We start from the raw sequence: 20,776 nt of genomic DNA, 5'->3' as shown, positions 1-20,776 counted from the left end.
ATTTCATTCTTTTTTATGGGATTTACTCATCTTCTAATCAGGTACTAACTGAGCACTTATTTTGTGCCAGATGTGTTGCTAGTGCTCAGAACCCAAAGAAAGATAATACATTCACCCTGAAAGAGCTTATTGTACATGTATATGTGCTGCTGCTAAGTCACTTCAGTTGTGTCCGACCCTGTGAGACCCTATGGACAGCAGCCCACCAGGCTCCTCTGTCCATGGAATTCTCTAGGCAAGAATACTGGAGTGGGGCGCTATGTCCTTCTCCATATATGTGCTAATAATCTTCATATTTGTGCACTATTATGCAGACTTTTAAGGGCTTCCCAGGTGGCACAGTGGTAAAGAATCTGCCTGCCAATGCAGGAGATGCAAGAGATACAGGTTTGATCCCTGGGTTGGGACGATCCCCTGAGGAGGAAATGGCAACTCACTCCAGTATTCTTGCTTGGAGAATCCCATGGACAGAGGAGCCTGGCAGACTACAGTCCATGGGATCACAAAGAGTTGGACACAACTGAGCAGTTTTCACTTTGACTTTATGCCTAATTGGTGGACGTTGCCAAACCAGTCCTCACTGTTGAGCATGGGGATTCCAGGGATGCTAATGGTACAGTGGTAGTTCCTAAAAGTGGGTTTCAGTGTGAAAAAGCCATAACTGTTACCGATTGACGAGTCAAGACATGTCCAACAGAGGAAAAGACCTGCAGAAAAAGAGAGGTGTACAGAAACCCTGAACAATCACAGCAGTGTCTGAAAGGGAGGCAGTTGTATTTTAAGGAGCTGAAATTGCTATTGGTCATCAGCAGAGACAGTTTAAGTTGGCATCCTCATTTAGTAATAGATCTCCTAAAAATCAGTCATCACCTACTGACACCTGTCAACCCTTTTGATTTTTTTTTTTTTTTTTTGTGAATTACAAGTAAGTCCAGTTACAAGTTTAGTTGGCATCTATTGATTTGGCGTCTTTGAGAGTAAAAGGTTAGACTGGAGTTTTGGGGGACCAGTGCTGACAGGCAGATGCTTTGTTGTATGTTTTAAAGAAAGCCCTGCATTTCAGGAGATGTGTGTCGATCCCCTTTGAGAGTGGAGACCATACATGGCACATCTCCACATTACGCTGGCTCAATATTCAAACAGCTTTAGCTGGAACCCATTAGAATCTGTAATGTCCAGGACAACAGTATTGGAGGAGATGGTAATTGTCTCAGGAACCAAATACCTGCCTCCACTCTTCCCAATTTAGCTTTTTAGAAATGACAGTCGTGTCCCTCATTTTTATTGAGACATTTCAAAACTTGGTAATTGGAAGTAGAGCCTCCCCAAACATGATTTGAACCTTTAAAGTGATGCATGGTTGGTATAAATCTTATTTTACAAATTAATAATCTGAGTTTCAGAGAGATCCATAGTTTGTACATTCCAGTGTGTCTCTAAAAGCCAGGTTTTCACCGTCATTCCGTTAATGACAAGACAGACTTTATGCCATCATCTACATGGCTAGGCGTTTCAGACACAGAGTTTTCCACTTCTGGGGATTTCTTGTGTTCTGAATCAACCGCAGGAGCGGCATTAGACCGTGGTCCCAGCTGTCTTGGTAGCAGAAGGATGTGGGGTGTCTGGATTCATAGGGTAATCGTTCTTCGTGGCAGGACTGAGGCATCCTGAGTGGACTCATGGCCAGGCAAGCTGCAGCACACGAAGGATAGGCTGGTCTGTTTATGTGGAGCTGTTGAGACAGAGGGGCAGCTGTGACCAGAGGCGGAACTTCGGAGCCCAGGCTTTTAGCTGTTTCTTTGCTGCTCCCACACATTTGTCAAGGACTTTGTCCTGAGTGTGTGATTTCTTGATGATAATTCCTGAACTGCTGTAAAATGCTTTCAGAGCCAGAGATCAAAGGATCCCCATCAGAACTGATAATGATCCGGCTACATCTGAAGTTATAAACACTCTTCTTTTTGATACTGTTGTCCTTCCCTGATAGTGTAGGGACTTCATTTTTATCACAGTTGCCTTTGGATGATGTTTACTGTGGATTGATATATTAGTTATTAAGTTTTTACTGTCACATAAAAATTCCCATTTACTCAAGAGAGAGAGACTGTTTATAAATCAAAAGCGAATAAAATAATGGCTTTAGTAGATGCAATTTATTAATATTATGACTTTAATTAACTTGTTCATAATAATGAATATGTGAATTACCCATGCTTCTGCCTGACAGATGTATTAGTCAGTGTTTGCTCACCTTGAACATCTCAATGTATTAGACAGTAAGCCACATTTAGTGAACCCCAGTCTAGTCACGAAAAAATGGAGTTATACAAAACATAATTTTTAATTAAGTTTACTCATGATGTATAAGAGACAGTCATATTATGGCCTATTATATGGTTTGCAGTCTGACTTTTTCCTCCTAGCTCTATTGAACTGTATTTTAAATACAATACAATTCACTCATCTTAGGTACATGCTGGTAAAAAATCCGCTTGCAAGGCAGGAGACCCTGGTTCAATTCCTGGGTCGGAAGATCCCCTGGAGAAGGGATAGGCTACCCATTCCAGTATTCTTGGGCTTCCCTGATGGCTCTGATAGTAAAGAATCTACCTGCAATGTGGGAGACCTGGGTTTGATCATTTGGTTGGGAAGCTCCCCTGGAGGAGGGCTTGGCAACCTACTCCAGTATTCCTGCCTGGAGAATCTCATGGACAGAGGAGCCTGGTGGGCCGTGGAGTCGCAGAGTTGGGCATGACTGAATGACTAAGCACAGCGCGTAGAGTTTAGTCAACTCAGCTCACTCAGTCGTGTCTGACTCTTTGCCACCCCATGAACCACAGCACACTAGGCCTCCCTGTCCATCACCAGCTCCTGGAGCTTGCTCAAACTCATGTCCATTGAGTCGGTGGTGCCATCCATCCATCTCACCCTCTGTCGTCCCCTTCTCCTCCTGCCTTCAATCTACAGTTTGATAGATTTTGTTTATTTATATAATCATGTAATCACCACCAGTATGAATATATAGAACTTTTCCATTATCCCAAAGTTTCTCATGCTCCCAGTTCCAGGAAATCACTGATATGCACTGATATGCTTTCTGTTGCTACTGTTTTATTTTTTCTATAATTTCATATAAATGGAATTTTAGGATAGGCAGCCAGAGAAACAGGAGCAATAGAATTTTTTTCTTCTATCTATCTAGAGCTTCATTTTGAGGAATTGACTCGTTTGATTATCATGATGGGCAAGGCAGGAGGGCAGGCTGGATGTTTTGGCAAAAGTTGAAGATCTGATGTTACGGTCTTGAGTTCACAGGTAGTCTGGAGACAGAGCTCTTTTTTTTTTTTTTTTTTTCAGGAAACCTCAGACTTTTTCCTTAAGGTGTTCAAATGATTGGCTGAGACCCACCCATCTATTGCCCATCCATAGTATGGAGGGCAATCTGCTTTATTCAAAGACTACTGATTTAAGTGTCAATCACATCTAAAAAATACATTCATGGCAACATATGTATGAGTTTTTGACCAAACAGCTAGACACCATAGCCTACCCAATTGGCATGCAAAGTGAATTATCACATAGTCCTTTGTGTTTAATTTCATTCATTCAAGCATGATGTTTATGAGATTTATCCATGTTATTGCATGTTTTAATAACACATTCTTTATACTGTTCAGGTATATTCCATAGAACAGCTATACCACAATTATTTATCTATTTACCAGTTGATGAACATTTGGGTTCCTTCCATGTTTGTCTCATATAAGAAATACTGTCATGAGTTCTGACAATTAGATAGCTTTTAATATGACTTTTTGAGTCACACTAAAATGTGATCAATTTTACTCCATATATTGCTGCATACAAATGGCTGTTTAATTAATTAATTATTTACTCTTTATACTTTTTTTGCTACACCACATAGCATAGCATGTGGAATTTTAGTTCCCTAACCAGGAACTGAACTCACATCCCTTGCATTGGAAGCTTGGAGTCTTAACCACTGGATTGCCAGGGAAGTCCCACAAATGGCTGATGTTTATATTGTCTTTAACACTTGCAGAGTATGTTTGCGTTTTTGCCTCATTTCATTTTTACCATGTAATTATATTAATAAAAAACATGCAAAATAATGTGTTTTTTGTGTTTCCGTGTAAGTTACTTCATTTCTCATTTAATATTTACAGCAGTTCCGTGGTTTCAGTGTTCTAGCTTCATTTTCAGACGGAACAGTGGAAAGTTAGGGATATGTAGAGACTTGTCTAAAATGACTATAGGAGGAAGTTATAGGGGCCTTCCAGGTGGCTCCGTGCTAAACGCTTTGCCTGCCAATTCAGGAGATGCAGGAGACACAGAAGTTTGATCCCGGGATCGAGAAAATCCCCTTAGGAGGAAATGGCAACCTACTCCAGTATTCTTGCATGAAAAATCCCATGGACAGAGGAGCCTGGCGGGCTACAGTCCATGGGGTCTCAGAGAGTCAGACACAATGCAGCAGCTAAACAACAAAAACAGGGTGTTACGGAGCTGGGTTCAGACCAGGGTGTTTTAACTCTAAATCCAGCCAAGGGTGTGCTTGGAGAAATGACAAAGATTGCAGTAAATATTGGAAAGAGGCATAGTCAAAGCTCGACGACCCTGAAGAATTAATTCTCCTGATTTAGAAAGAACATCAAGTTTTGTGCATGTTGAAGGATTGGAAAAATTCAGTCTCTTCTCAGGTAGGTGCTGAAACCTCGGTGTTGCAAATAAGGAAGACTGAGGTCCACTGAGATTGTCCTTTCCTCCAAATGGCATAGCTCATTAGTGGTTGAAGTGAAATTAGAATTTATGGGTCTGTCTGACTCCAAAGTGAATCCTCTAATTCAGGGGTCAGCCAGTGTTTTCTGTAAAGGGCCTGGTTGTAAATATTTTAGGTTTTATAGGCTGTGAGGCAAAAATGAGAATATCATATAGGCGCTCATGTACAATATACTGCCTCTGTGAAAAGACTCAGCTTGTGTGTGTGTAGCATGAAGCGATCACATGCATAAACAAATGGTGTGGTACATCCTAATAAACCTTCATACACAAAAACGGTGCGTTTGGCCCAGGATCTGTAGGTAGCCAACATCTGCTCTAAACTACGCTGTGTTGTTGCAGTTCTTTGGGGGAGGGAGGTCTCTTTCCTAAATTAGTTCTAAGTTATTGGATAAGTGGAAGGTTTTAACTTAATGGCTCCCTTAGAAAGTTTGATGAAATGCTACTGAATAAAGCCCCCTTTTAGCGCCCTTATTTAGGGAAGTGCAGGAAGAGGGGAAAATTGTCATCTTAGGTAATACCAGGATACTTAAGAGCTCAGAACACCAAGTTAGCTAACTAGAGAATGAGAGCTAAAACTGGAAAAGAAAAGCTAGATCATGTGATAACCTTTAATTCTCTAAGAAGGGAAGTTTTTTAGTCCCTGTCTGCATAAATCTTTGGTGTACGTTTTGATTCCATGAACAGTTGTTTAGTTGCTGTGATTCTATGAACAGTGTGTGTGTGTGTGTGAGAGTCGTTCAGTCGTGCCCAACTCTTTGCAACCCCATGGACTGCAGCCCAGCAAGCTCCTCTGTCCATGAGATTTTCCAGGCAAGGATACTGGAGTGGGTTGCCATTTCCTTCTCCATCACATGGCTAAAGATGACATGAAATGATCCATAGATTCTTAAAATAAACCATTAGGGAGGATTAGTTTTCTTATAAAAAAAGAGCTAATGTGGGTGCGTGCCAAGTGGCTTCAGTCATGCTGGACTGTTTGCGACCCTTTGAACTGTAGCCCACCAAATTCCTCTGTCCATGGGATTCTCCAAGAATACTGGAGTGGATTGTCACGCCTTCCTCCAGGGGATATCCCCAACCCCCGGATTGAACCTGCATCTCTTACATCCCCTGCTTTGGCAGACAGATTCCTTACCGCTAATGCTACCTGGGAAGCCCCAACTATTGTAATACTGAGAAGAAACGCAATATATGTTTCCCTTCCTTTTCTTTTCTTGAATTTATATATTCTTCTCTTCTTAATGCAAATGCTACTTTTATTATTCCATTTTTCTTGCAGAGTTGACTTGCTATATATATATTATCTTCCAACCTAAGTTCAAACTGGTTCCATGAAACAGTTCCTGTCTCATATTTGACATATCCTTCTGCTGCACAGAGTACCAACCATATGGAAGGTGTTCAATAATTGATTCTTTTTTTTTTTTTTTGCTTATTGAAAGAAAAGAAAGAAAAAATGGCCAAAGGCAAGTGCCTTATCAGGTGATACTAAGTAAGAACACATTGTATGTCAGACCAATTGGACGCTTCTTATTGCTGCTGTCACAAATTGTCACAATCTTAGTGGCTGCAAAAACACAACCCACTGTCTTACAGTGCTGGAGGAAGACGTCTCAGTGAGCTAAAATCGAGGTGTTCTCAGAACTGTGCTCCTTCAGGAGGCTGAAACTGAAAAATCAGTCTTTTTTGTTCTTTCCTTTTTCCTTCTTCGCAGGCTGCCTACACCCCTTTGTGCATGGCCCCTTCTCATCCATCTGACCTCTGCTTCTCTGCTCACATCTCTGACTTTCATCTCCTGCCTCTCCCCTCCAAGGGCCTCTGTGATGACGTTGGGACCACCTAGGTAATGCAGGGTTACTTCCTCATCTCAAGACCCTTTGCTTAATCACATCTGCAAAGTCCCTTTCACCTGGAAGGCACCATGCCCCCAGGTTCTGTGGATGAGGACATCCTTGCGGGAGCATCCTTCTTTCTGCCACAGCAGTGACGATGAGCACTGGGGAGGAGCAGGGAGAAGACCATTTTTAATAAACGTTGCTCCTCTAGAGACGCGTGTGGTCCCTTACAGTCTGGGAACATCTGCTTCGTAAGCAGTCCTGGCAATTTTCAAGAGAAACAATTGGAAGCATTTCCAAGGTGTCTCTGCCATTCCCTTGCTGAGCGTATCTGAAATGACAGCCACACCGACTTCATCCGAGTTTGAGAGTTTATCAGAATGCTGGCTCTCTCCTCCTCTCTTTTAGCCAAGTAATTTGTACCATTCAAAATGGAGCTATTGTTAAGGAAATGATTTAAAGATGATTCAGATGTTGATGGTATTTAGCACCTACTGAAGGGATTTGTCGAATTTTCTTTGCAATGTCGCATGGAAATATGTAAAAGCTCTCTTTTCAAAGGACCATAAAGACGGCCCCGGACATAAAGATGGTTTGACTTGGGATTCTTCGACTTTCCTATAGTGTGAAAGCCATACGCGTGCAGTAAAAACCGTACTTCAAATTTTGAACTTTGATTTTCTCTCCAGCTGAAGGTATGCAGTTTAAGGCTCTTGGTGATGCTGGGGAGAGGTGGCAAGGCACAAGATCACAAGGGCAAGCGACTGATGCACTAACCACCATCCTGGATCCCAATGACCCTGCGGCTTTTTACTTTCAGTACAGTGTTCAATGGGCTTCCCAGGTGGCTTGGTGGTAAAGAATCCACCTGCCAATGCAGGAGATCCAGGAGATGTGGGTTTGATCCCTGGGTCAGGAAGATCTCCTGGAGAAGGAAATGGCAACCCACTCCAGTATTCTTGCCTGGGAAATTTTACAGACAGAGGAGCCGGGTATTCTGTAGTCCAAGGAGTCACAAAAGAGTGGGACTTGGCTAAGAGACTGAGCGCACACACACTGTTCAATACTTAACACAAGATACTCAGCACTTTGTTATAAAATAGCCATTGTCTTAGCCGGTTTTGCCTAACTATAGGCTAATGTAAATGTTTTGAGCATGTCTAAGCCCATGTAGACTGGGCTTAGCTATGACGTTTGTGAGGTTAGGTATATTCAATGCATTTTTGACTTAAGACATTTTCAACTAACAATGAATTTACCGGGATGTAACCCCATCATAAGTGAAGGAAGATCTATATATAAAAATGCCCCATGTGATTATGGCGGTAGAATCCAACTTTGCAGATGTATTTTTGCCCTTGTAATTGTTCACACTGCACGGTCAGTTTGACAGACACTATAGATCTTTCAGAATTCCAGGGGGAAGGCCAGATAAGGATTTTCTCACTGTGGAAAGCAGCCATCAGATATGGTACTAACCTAGTCTGCACCAGGGAACATGGAAGCAAACAGAATGATATTCTTTGCAGAGGGTCCTTGAGATGAAGGGAGAGCAAAGTGATGAGCTGCACTCTGATTCTGAAGGGTCCCCAGGAGAAATTCCAGTGACTTTGTGGTCAATAACCATCCCTACTGGTGTTCATCTGAAAAGATGTGTAAGCAGGTCCTTACCACCCTGAGGGTATCCAAGACAGTAATGAGCCTGGAGTTCTGTATTGTAATGTAGAAATTGCTTCTCTGCATCGTGCTGGCTGGACTGAGGTTAATATGGAGGTGGGAGCTTCATCTCATGGCTGAATCTAACAGCCTGACTGGCTCCCCAAATAGGTTACCACAAAATCTCGTGGCTCTGTCTTTGGCTGCAGAAAGTGTGAATAATGGGATTCTATTTTCAAAAGCATCAGGCTTCAGTTATTTCCATGTGTGGTTAATCTCTGGCAGTGATACCTATGCTGATGAGTAATTTCCCAAATTTCAAATCCCTTCATAGAAGGGTATTTCTCAGCTGGAACACCAGGAAGCAGGACTTAAGTTAGACTTAAGAGCTGACTGATGGGAAGGTTTATTAAATACTGAAACCCAGGAGATGGCAAAGTCTTTATTGAAGGTCTTTAATAACGGTTTAGGTATTGTCTTGCCTGAAGGCAGAGAGGATATTTATAATGTGCTGAATTTACATATTATGGATTTCAGGAGAGCTTTGAGAGAGAGTCCTTAAGATACTCTTTGGGGAAAATAGGAAACGTTGAAAATATTGAAATTTTGAAAATTGAAAATATTGAAACTCTGTGTGCCTTCTCTTTCAATAGCTGGTCATAATTTAGAGATGAGCTACTCCACAACTCTTGTAGCTTAAAGAAATTGTGAGGGAAAAAAAGTCCTATTAAATCCACAGCTGAGAAATAGAGAAATTCATAAATTTCTCAAGGTCTCCACTCTATAGTAAGTCTTGGTTATGAAGTTCATCCTAGCTTAATGTTAAACAGGGGAATCCCAGGCTGATAAACATTTTCTTAATCTGTGCAGAGATTTGAACATCTGGCTTGTGGAAAAGTTGAGGTCTGCACAAGAAGAATACAGTTGTTCCTCCATAGCGGAAAGGATGTGCATGACCAGGTAAGAATGTCAGGCCAACAGTAAGAAGCAAGGTGATTTTTTTTTTTTTTTTAATTGGAGGAAAATTGCTTTGCAATGTTATGTTAGTCTTTGCTGTACAACAACATGAGTCAGTTATCAGTTCAGTTCAGTGCAGTCACTCAGGTGTGTCCGACTCTTTGCGACCCCATGGACTGCAGCACTCCAGGCCTCCCTGTCCATCACCATCTCCTGGAGTTTGCTCAAACTCATGTCCATCGAGTCAGTGATGCCAACCAACCATATCATCCTCTGTCGTCCCCTTCTCCTTCTGCCTTCAATCTTTCCCAGCATCAAGGTCTTATCCAATGAGTCAGTTCTTTGCATCAGGTGGCCAAAGTATTGGAGTTTCAGCTTCAGCATTAGACTTTCCGAAGAATATTCAGCACTGATTTCCTTTAGGATTGATTGGTTTGATCTCGGTGCAGTCTAAGGGACTCTAAAGAGTCTTCTCCAACACCACAGTTCAAAACCATCAATTCTTTGGTGCTCAACTTTCTTCATGATCCAATTCTCATATCCATACATGACTACTGGAAAAACCATAGCGTTGACTAGATGGACCTTTGTTGCAAAGTAATATCTCTGCTTTTTAATATGCTGTCTGGATTGGTCATAGCTTTTCTTTCAAAGAGCAAGCAACTTTTAATTTCATGGCTGCAGTCACCATCTGCAGTGATTTTGGAGCCCAAGAAAATAAAGTCTATCACAGTTTCCACTGTTTTCCCATCTATTTGCCATGAAGTGATAGGACTGGATGCCATGATCTTAGTTTTTTGAATGTTGAGTTTTAAGTGTTGAATGTTGAGTTTTAAATGAATTATCTATTTATATCTGTATCTATCCCCTCCCTCTTGATTGAGGGGCTTCCCTGGTGATCCAGTGACTGAGACTCTGTGCTCCCAGTGTGGGGGTCCCAGGTTCTACCCTGTGTTCTATCAGGGAACTAGAACCCTCATGCCACAACAAAGATCGAAGATCCCGTGTGCGGCAACTAAGACCTGGCCCAGACAAAGAAATACATAAAAATAAACAGGTTTTAAAAAGAAGCATGGGGATTGAACTTTAACTATGTTGGCTTATTAAGTATTATCCCAGAAGAAGGGAACAGACTCTCCCAAAGGAAAGGGTATCCATTGCTGACTATCTCTCTGTAACTGGAAGATTGCTCGGGCCTGGGGGCTTCCTTCCTTCCACGCCTCTCTGGGCCTTTCCTTTATTTGCACTAGTGGAATCGCTGCTTATCTTCAAGGACTTCACCTGCCAGGTCAGCAGAGATCCTTGGACTCGTGTGTGCCTTCTTCTCGAGTAGAGCCCATGCTTTAAGTCACAGGCCAGCTCCCCTTCTTGTTAATGACGGGAGTCAAACCAAAGAAACCACAGTGATGCTTGTGGATTGCACAAAGCTGAGAGTGGCTTCTACAGTGGACGGCTGTGTCAGGGGGCTCGCAGATGTGTAAATAGGTAAAAATATAGAGCAGAAATAGAAAGAAAAGGATAATGGCATTAAGTGTAATGTCTTATGATTCAACTTTTAAACATTGGGTAAGTAATACAGAAGTTACAGCTTATCCTGGGAGTGTAAAGCCTTAAGCATCAGAGAGGGAAATGGGTCTTATCTAATAAGGGCCTCCCCTCAAAAGAAGCTGATGAATTTCTCAGTGATGGGCAATAGTAGGTGATCACTGAACATTTGTTCAAAGAGTAAAGATCAAGTATAAACCATAGGTTTCCTAAGGCTCTTCAGCATTCTTTTTTTTTTTCCTCTCCAGTGATACCTCATTGAATTTAACCAGCAAGTTTCTCAGTTGGCTTGGTCTTCCTTGAACCGACTGTGCTTTTGTCTGCTTCCATCTTAGAGACACACAGTTGTCACATGGCATTAGCTCTCTTTCTCCTTACTTCCTTGGTAAATAAAGTGCCAGCCCAGCTCAGTCTTTTCCATAGCTTTACCCCTGGAAGACACTTTTTTCCCCAAGGAAAATTTTCCAGGTGTAATTCTATTACAATCTGACTATTCATGGTTTTCTTTAACATGCACACAATTCTATATTCACTTTAAACATGTGTGTGTGTGCTAACTTGCTCAATTGTGTCCAACTCTGTGACTCCATGGACCGTAGCCCAACAGGCTTCTCTGTCCATGGCATTTTCCAAGGAAGAATACTGGAGTGGGTTACCATTCCCTTCTCCTGGGAATCTTCCCATCCCAAGAATCAAACCTGTATCTCGTATATTTCCTGCATTGGCAGGAGGATTCTTTACCATTGAGCCACCTGGGAAGCTCCACTTTAAAGACAGATGATGCTAATAATTGCATTTAGTTTCTGAACTGTACTTCGGTATTCTATACTTGTTGATTGCAGTTTTGTATTGACTTCCTGTGGTACGCTCAATTTTGTGAGGACTGCAATGCCAAATAGTTATATTTTGAGGAATATAAAATTAGCAGTATAATTAATGTTAACCATTTAATTTCCTCAAATTTTATTAATTCATACATTATTAATAAATTAAGTTCTGTGAAGTACCACAGTATTGGGGAGAGGAGAGAAAAGGGTTCTAAATCAAATCTTATGTTTAATCCAATATTCTGACGCTTGATAGTCTGACCTAGTTTCTAGGAAAGTAGCCTCCAGTGGAAGCCATCTTTGCAAACAACAAAACTTGCCACAAATGTGCTAATTATTAAGGCATGTGTTGGTTTGTACAAATAATATATGGTAATCACTGTAGCCTTGGTTTGTAGACTGTTACTGGTGGGCTTGTAAGTAAACAGAATGCATTTATACATGAGCTCTGTCCTGCAGGCTCAGAGTCTGTATTGCTCAGTCAACAACATTTAGACATGAATAAATATTGACAACAGGAAGGGATTGTCTAGATATTTTCTAGGTTACTGCTGGGAATCTACGATGATCTGGGAACTGGGGCTTCTTTTGAAAAAACATCACTTGAAATATGAGGAAGAAAATCATGACTATGTACACAGACGCTTGTGTAAAAAACAAAGAAGAAAGTGGAGAAAAATGAGAAGTGGTTTAGCAGCACATAAAAGCTGGGTGAGGAAGGTCCCCTGGAGGAGGGAATGGTAACCCACTCCGGTATTCTTGCCTGGGAAATCTTGTGGACAGAGGAGCCTGGTGGGCTACAGTCCATGGGGTTGGAAAAGAGTTGGACACGACTGAGCAACTAAACCACAACAACAGCAAAACCCAAAGATCCTCTGGATGGATCATGGTAGATTTCGGAGTCCAGACTATCCCACGGCTTTAAGGCTCCCATCTCAACTGAATTTGGGTGGCTAGGTTTGTGTCAAACCCTCTAGGACTTACTAAGAGTGAAGATTTGTGCCAGTCACTCCGGGTATAGCGATAAAGGGGTGACTGTCATCATGGAGGATACAGCTAGCGATGGCCAGTCCAGCCCTCATCACAGGTGCTGCAAGACGCATGAGCACAGAGGAGTCTAAAGTGAGGGGTGGAGTGTCCACCCCAACCTACGGAGCTCGCGGGGAGGGGCCAGCAGGGAAGATGGTGAGGGATGGGGAAGGCGAATGACAGGAGCAGAGGCGTGAAGCAGGTGATGTCAGAGGAGGGATGCCCCCGGCGGGGCAAAAGCCAGAACAACCCAGGTGGGGGCAGAAGCATGGACGTGCGGGGACCTGCACGGCGTATGTGAACGGTGACGGGGCAGAATCAGGGCCGCGTGACAACCTGTGAGTATGTCAGATGGCAGACTTGGGGTGGGGGGCGGCGCGCGGGGAAGGAGGCGGTGGAACCAATACTGCTAATTAGCTGGTCTGCAAGAGGGAGGCTCTGTGGGTTACCCAGCTGGGAGACACAGCCCACAGCGCTCGTACCCCCCGTCCACGGAGATGTAAACTCGGCACAGAAACCACACACATCATATGTTTGCATGTTCGTTTGCAGCAACGTAGGGGTTTATCCGCAGGGCGCCAAGCAACCGCCTGGGAGTTAAGTCTCAGGTTCACCGCCTCTGGGGCTCTTGGTTTTCATTTGTATACAATTTTTAAAGGTTACTTTCCACATACAGTTATACAAAATATGAGCTATATTATCCATGTTGTATTATACACTATGCCCTTGAGCCCATCTTATACCTGATAGTTTGGACCTCCCCCTCCCCCATCCTATGTCACACCCCCACCCCCACGTTAATTCTCTGTATCTGTGAGTCTGATTCTTTTATGCTGTTACATAGTTTGCATTTTTGGAGTCCATATATAAATAATATCACACTGTGTCTTTCTCTGTCTTATTTCGCTTAGCACAATGCCCTCTAGTTCCATCTACGTTGCTGCAAATGGCAAAATTTCATTCTTTTTTGTGAATAGTATTTCATTATATATCCGGCTGGGGTTGAGCTGGTAAAGAATCCGCCTGCAATGCATGAGACCCCCAGTTCACTTCCTGGGTCAGGAAGATTGCCTGGAGAAGGGATAGGCTACCCACTCCAGTGTTCTTGGGCTTTCCTGGTGGCTCAGCTGCTAAAGATTCTGCCTGCGATGTGGGAGACCTGGGATTAATCCCTAGGTTGGCAGGATCCCCTGGAGAAAGGGATATACATCATCTCCAGCGCTGTCTTTGCATGCTGACTTAGTGTCTGACACACAGACCTCCAAAAGGAATTCTCAGTGAAGCAAAAAGGAAGAGAGCGTTTCCCTAAAGAAGCAGAGGCTTAGCCAGTGTCAGATGCTCTCAGAGCTTCCAATAAAGAGAGCACGCGCAAAGCATCCAGGGGGTTACAGAGCAGAGGCTTGGCGAGTGGCATGGCTGTGTTAAAGCGTGTCAGTAGCCTGGATAGCTTGAGGAAGAAACTGGAGGCAAGTCATTTAGGAGTCTTCTCTGTCAAAGGCTGGGGAATGCTGGGGTGTCGGAAGAGCATATGATCAGGAGAAGGGGTTCTGATGTTTGAAAGTGAGAGCAAGGCTTCTGAAGAGCTTAAAGATCTCTGCAAAGACACAGGGATATTGATGAAAACCGTCCAGCAGGCCTTTTAAGGTGGAGCTGGGTTCCTGGGGGCCTGGGCTGGGAGCCCCTGCCTCACACAGATGTGGGTGTCTAGTGGCTGGCCTGGCCTTAACTCAGGCCCTTCTCTGAGGCTTCCTGGGAGACCAGTCACAAAAGCCTGTGGCCCGAGGGCCTCTCCTTTCTCTTCCTTTGGCTGTGACACAGGATGGGAAAGTCAATAATATTCATTTTTTCCTTTTTCTTTGTCTGTACATAGACCTGGGTTTCCCAGGTGGTGCTAATGGTAAAGAATGTGATTGACAATGCAGGAGACATAACAGATGTGGATTTGATACTGGGCTGGGAAGATGCCCTGGAGAAGAGACAGGCTACCCACCCCAGTGTTCTTGCCTGGAGAATCCCATGGACAGAGGAGCCTGGCGGGCTACAGTCCATGGGGTCACAAAGAATTAGACACGACAGAAGTGACTTAGCATGCACGCACACATACAACTATCATTTGAAAGACTTCATATTCTCTGTAGCATGGCTTTTCACCCATCATCCTTATTTGTCCTAAGATTTTTTGCCCCAACGTCTTTTGTGCTTTGTCTGAATTCAAGATGACTCATTGGAACTGTTTCCTCTGGGCTTGTCTCCTGGACTAGTCTGGAGCCCTACCTAATAACCCCAGCTGCCTTGTGAGCTGCCATATTGGTTTATCAATTCTGTTTCTGGATGTGTTTCCTCCTTAAGACTTGTAGAATTATCTGATCACGGAGTCTAGAGGAACCTTGTTTGGTTGGGTGAAGACCTTGACCTCCTGCCCAAATGCTCCAGGCTGGCCCTGACAAGTAGTTGAAAACTCCTGGTGATGAGAAGCACATGTCTTCAGATGGCAGCTCATCCTGTTTTCAGATGACTCCAGTCCCTAGAAAGTTCTTCCTTCTATTGGACTAAGATCAACATGTCTATAATTTTCACAAGGTGGTTTGATTTTTGGAGCAAAGGGGAGAATTTAATCCTCCAATCTGACAACTCTAAGTGTTTGGAGACCCTGAGCATGTTACTCTAAACCTCTGCTTTCTTAGGCTAAGCCTCAATGCCTCCACATCAGGTTTTTCCAACTCTTCCTCAAATGTCGTTTCCTGCCTTTCACTGTCTTGGCTGTACTTCTCTTAAAGCTCTGGACACTGCTATAACTTCCTGAAAAGTGTGGGCATTGGCCATGCAACAAAGCCCTCCAAGGGGGTGGTTGACCAACCGCACCCAGAACCATCATCTCCATTTTCTGTAATTGGTGAAGATTGCTAGCAACTTCACTCATCAGGCGTCCTTTTCCCTGGAGGCTCCTCTCGCCAACCACAGCTTAGCCTTCTTTATTCTTACCCTGGTCTTGTCGTGATTGATTCCTTCATTCAGTACAAATGTACTGACGTTCTCTAAGTATCCTGACGCGCAGAGTGCATGCCAAGTCGCTTCAGTCGTGTCTGACTCTTCTGCGACCCCCGTGGACTGTAGCCCACCAGGCTCCTCTGTCCTTGGGGCTCTCCAGGCAAGAATGCTGGAGTGGGTTGCCATGCCCTCCTCCAGGGGATCTTCCCGACAGACCCAGGGATTGAACCTGGGTCTCTTGCATTGCAGGCAGACTGTTTACCATCTGAGCCACCAGGGATGCCTCAATACAAGGACAGAGCTGAGTAACTGTGCAGAGGCCACGTGGCTGCAAATATTGGCTCTGGTCCTGAAGGACAAGCGTTCTCACCCCCGGTCCAGAAAAATAGAGAGGAGTGAGGCGAAGAGGCCGTTCAGAGGAAAGCAGGCTGATGGAGCTGACTTGTGATCTTGGAGCCAGCTGTGTCGACACCTGGGGGAGGAACAGTTGAGGAAGGGAGAAAGAGCAAAGCTGAGAGGAGGGAAGAGAGAGGAGGCGGTCATGCCGGTGTGGTCGGGCCTTCACCGGGATGGGAGGGTGAGGCAGGCGCAGGTTGTGAGTGGAGAACCGAGGCCCTTCGGGGGCTGGTCCCAGAGGCAGGAGGTCGGGGCTGGGCTGGAGGCTCTTGCAGCGGGGATCTGGGGCTCAGGCCAGGGGACCAGCGTGGCGGAGGGGGAGACACGGCCAGATTGTGGATCTTAGTTAAAGTTGAATCAGCATGGCTTTTCTGATGACCTGAGTGTGGGTGAGGGAGAGAAGAGTGGGTGACAATACCATTAAAAAAAACAACAAACTGCCCTAGGAAATAACCTTAAACTGACAAAAAGGGGCAAGTGTGGTTCAAGGGATGCTTGCTCACATTTTACCCTGTTGGCTTCACTTCTCCCGGCCCTCTTGGTATGGGTCTGTAGTGTAATATGCATAATATATTATGTGTGTGTGTGTGTGTATAAATATACATAATATACATAAACTATTTCATTTGTGTCCTGAATCCCTGGAGCGTAAGTTACTTTCATATGGCTCTTTACTCCTAAATATATCAGTATATTTTCTAAGGCTAGGGACATTCTCATAAATCAAAGAATTAATCTAATTTTTCCTGGTGGGGCCCACTGTACCACGTCCTTGTGAATCACTTGAGATGAAGGATGCATTGAGAAGTAGTAGGTACTCTTAGACGGCAGGAGGAAGCCAGCGGTTTAAGGTTTTTTTTTTAACTTTTAATTTTATATTGGGGTATAACTAATTAGCAATATTGTGATAGTTTCAGGGGTACAGCAAAGGGACTCGATCATACATATAATGTATCCTTTCTCCCCCAAACTCCCCTCCTATCCAGGCTACCCCCTAATACCGAGAAGACTTCCTTGTGCTGCAAGATCCTTGTGGAGATCCTTGCTGGCTCTCCAACTTAAATATAGCCGTGTGTACATGTCCATTTCAAACTCTCTAATTAGCCCTTTGGGGGGTTTAACTCTTGATGTGTGAAATTTGAATCATCTATTCCCACACTCCAGAAAATGTAAAATAGTTAACTGGACAAGCGTTCTGGGATTGTGGGAAAAATCTAGACCGACCCAGGGATGTTTTAAGGGACTGAGATCTGAGATGGTTTACCAAACAGTTCATTATGTCAGATTTTCTTCGGATCGTTTCTTCAGTTTGCTGTGTGTCCTGACTTTCAGATTATTACATCGGATGATAATACACGTTACCTCTCAAGTGTGTTGGTATTTATTATTGATTTTTACTTTTGGTAGCTGTTGTGCACTTATTTTGGAAGAATTATGCCATCTAAGGGATCTTTCTATCTTTAAGATTCCTACTTTTTGAATAACGCACATCAATTAAAGCATTCTTAAAGGTGACAATAAGATCATAAAGTGATCAAAAATGTGAAATTATTTGAAAAATCTTTAAAGGAGAGAAGAAGATAAGCCTTAAATGTGACTCACTCAGTGACACCTGATGACTAGGCACTCTGTCAGCCTCAGGGACTGCTTCGGTCTTATCTAAAGAGTACGTAACTAACCTCAAAATTAGAAGGCTTCCTGTTACTGCGTTCTACCAGACCACGCAGAACTTGGCTTCCTAAAACTTTCAGTTGAACAGCTGGGAAAAGTGAAGCAGGCTTGTTGAGTTGGTTAATCCATTTCAGAGGACATAAAAGAATTTTATCATTGATTATGGAGAATAAGGACCAGGGGTAAGATTCAATACATGCACACTTACAACCAATTACTTGTAGGTTTTAATTTAATTTGGTTCATTGCTTGAAGCCAAACTTTGTCCCAAACTAACGGACAGATTCTCCACTTGCGAAACTTTTAATTACTTAGGAGTTCTCTCGGAAGAGAATCAAGTTCATGTTTTGCCTCTCATCATAATCCTTGGATAAAGACAGGCAGGATCCTTTTGAGAGATGAAGCTTTTGAAGGAAAATGCATATATAATTCGTTGTGTGGTTTGGAAGAGGAGGAAAGAGATTTGAAATTGGTGGGCCTCATTTAAGGTTTAAAATGCGAGTTTTAATCAAGCACAGATCTTAAAGCATAAGGGTCACTGCCAGTGATTCATTGTAAGGTAATTTAGACTATATTTCAAGTGTGTTACATTATCTCCCAAGTTCCTTGCTTTAGCCAGATTTAATGTAACAATGAAGGGGAAAGTATCAATTGAAACATGATACATACTGAAAAGATGTTCTTTTCTTTGTATAAAAATTGAAACGACATGCTGACCTATCCTGATTTTAATTGCCTGTTTTCCCACTGAAATAAATAGAATACTTTCATAAAGTAATTATTTTATATAATGAGTTATTATCTCTAGATCAGAAACTGAGTCATCTTTTGTGAATCGACAAAGATACAATCATATCCTTTCACGAGTCCACAATGCCATACACACAGGATGACCTATTCATAGTTAGTGTCATTTCAAGATTTATCTTCAAATAGTTGATTCATAAGGCTTAGGACATCATCTGGTCAATTGGTTTCATTTAATAAACATGCATTGACTACTTGCATTTCCACATCCTGTGCTTGATGAGGATGATGAGAGCTTTGCCTAAAGTGAATCCTGCAAGCCAGAGCAGAGGGTCTCAACTGGGGGTGATTGTTCAGGGTTGGGGGGCATTTGGTGCTGTCTGTAGACATTTTTGATTTTCAGGTCTAGGGTAAGTGTCTAGTGAGTAACAATCAGGGATACCGTGAAAGGTCTGCTAATGGGCTGGACCATCTCCCCCCACAAAGGATTAACAAGTACAAAATGGAAACAGTGCCAAGATTGAGAAATCTTGGTCTAGAAGAGGCAAAACATGAACAGTTACAACTCAGTCAGCTCCAAGATGGAGCTATTGCTTTTAACATGCCTTCACAGCTTAGAGGAGGCAGCATTTGATCTTGGCAATGGTGGATTCGATCCCTGGGTCACGAAGATCCCCTGGAGAAGGAAATGGCTACCCACTCCAGTATTCTTGTCTGGAGAATTCCTTGGACAGAAAAGCCTGGTAGGCTGGAGTCCATGGAGTTGCAAAGAGTTGGACACCACCAAGCCATTAACACACACACAGTGGGTACAGGTGTGGTTATAGAGACTTCCTGAACAAAGTATCTTTTTAGTCTAGGCTTACATGCTGAGGAGAAACTCCCTTGACAGATGAGGAGAGCTGGGTCTTCTAGTGGAGGAAGCTTCATATGCAGTCACAAAATCAAAAGACTAGGGAGGTGATTAGGTCATGAGGGCAAAGTCCTCATGAATGGGATTCATGTTCTTATAAAAGAGACCCAGAGAAGTCTCCCTGCACACCAGTGTGTGAGAATACAAGAAGAAGACAGGCATCTATGGACAAGGAAGCTGGTCCTCAGCAGACACTGAGTCTGCCAGGACGTTGGTCCCAGACTTCCAGTCTCCAGAACTGTAGGTGGCTTGTAAACAAGCATCTCAGTCCACGGTGTCCCGTGGTAGCAGCCTGGATAGACTAAGGCAGTTGGAATCCACTTAGGAGGCCCTCTCATTAGTGACAGAGGTGCTGTGCTGAAGATGACAGACGTCAGCTTGCTTAGAGCCCACTGAGCTGGGCGATGTAGAGGGCACTGGCCATCTCCAAGAGGGCAGTTCTGAGGGTGGTGGGGGTGGGTGGGATGGCAGTAGATAAGAAGGGTCTAGGGAGAGTGGAGATGTGAGCGGTGAGTGTGCTGCCCTTTATAGGGAGACGTGCCTGAAAATGGAGAGAGAGCTAGAGTGGAAACAGCAATGCTTAAAGCTGGAATTGTGTGATGAGGTGGACTAGTGGTTAAGGCGATGGACTCCTAATCCATTGTGCCATGCACGTGTGGGTTCGAATCCCATCCTTATCTGTTCGCTGAGTTCAGTTGCACATGAATTTGAGCAAACTCCAGGAGATGGTGGGGGACAGAGGAGCCTGGTGGGCTCCAGTCCATGGGGTGGCAAAGAGGTGGCATGACTTAACCTCAACAAAGCTGGAATTGATGTGGGCAGGCTTACCTGCTGCGTGTGCAAGGCCAGTGATGCTATCTCCTCTGATTTCTTTTCATAGTTGATGTTGCTATTTTTGAGATTATAATTGTTAATTAAGACTGGATTGAACCATCTACCTCTGCTAGACATAATACGGAGAGCCTGAAAGGATGTAGGCTTGATTGAAAACATTCAACATTTCAGTTCCGATGCAACAAAAGGAACATTCCTTTTGGATTAGATGAACCTCGGGTGGAAAAGCGGGTCATCCTCAGAGACAAGCATTTGAGAAGTATGGGTGCAGTTTGTTTTTCATAGAGGGACGTGAGGGGACAAAGACAAAAGCTGTGAATTGCGCAGCAGGAGGCAAGATGGAGGGGACTTTTTCTTAAAGTTTGTTGCTGGTTTTAACAACAGAGTGAACAGAATGAAAAGCAGGAACCCAGCCCAGAGAGGAACTTCCTGCTTAGCCGGTGGAAAGCTTTTAATTATAAATGTTTGGTTGGATGTGGGAATACTCTGATCAGAGTTTCTGCTGAAGCATCTTTATCTAAAATGAGAGAAATGGTTGCAGTGAGGGTCTTTCAATAGGAGCCATGCTCAACTGT

At 43.5% G+C, this 20,776-nt stretch overlaps 1 non-coding gene across 1 annotated transcript; it reads left to right on the top strand.

The window, feature by feature from the left end:
• Positions 1 to 19,965: 19,965 nt before the first annotated feature.
• On the top strand, positions 19,966 to 20,047 carry TRNAR-CCU (transfer RNA arginine (anticodon CCU)). Its single transcript has one exon. It is a non-coding gene; the product is annotated as a tRNA-Arg (tRNA).
• Positions 20,048 to 20,776: the final 729 nt, after the last annotated feature.

Source organism: Dama dama, chromosome 30, assembly GCF_033118175.1.
Source record: "Dama dama isolate Ldn47 chromosome 30, ASM3311817v1, whole genome shotgun sequence".
In the NCBI taxonomy this organism is placed as follows: Eukaryota; Metazoa; Chordata; class Mammalia; order Artiodactyla; family Cervidae; genus Dama; species Dama dama.
This window is presented reverse-complemented; position numbering and strand designations above follow the sequence as displayed.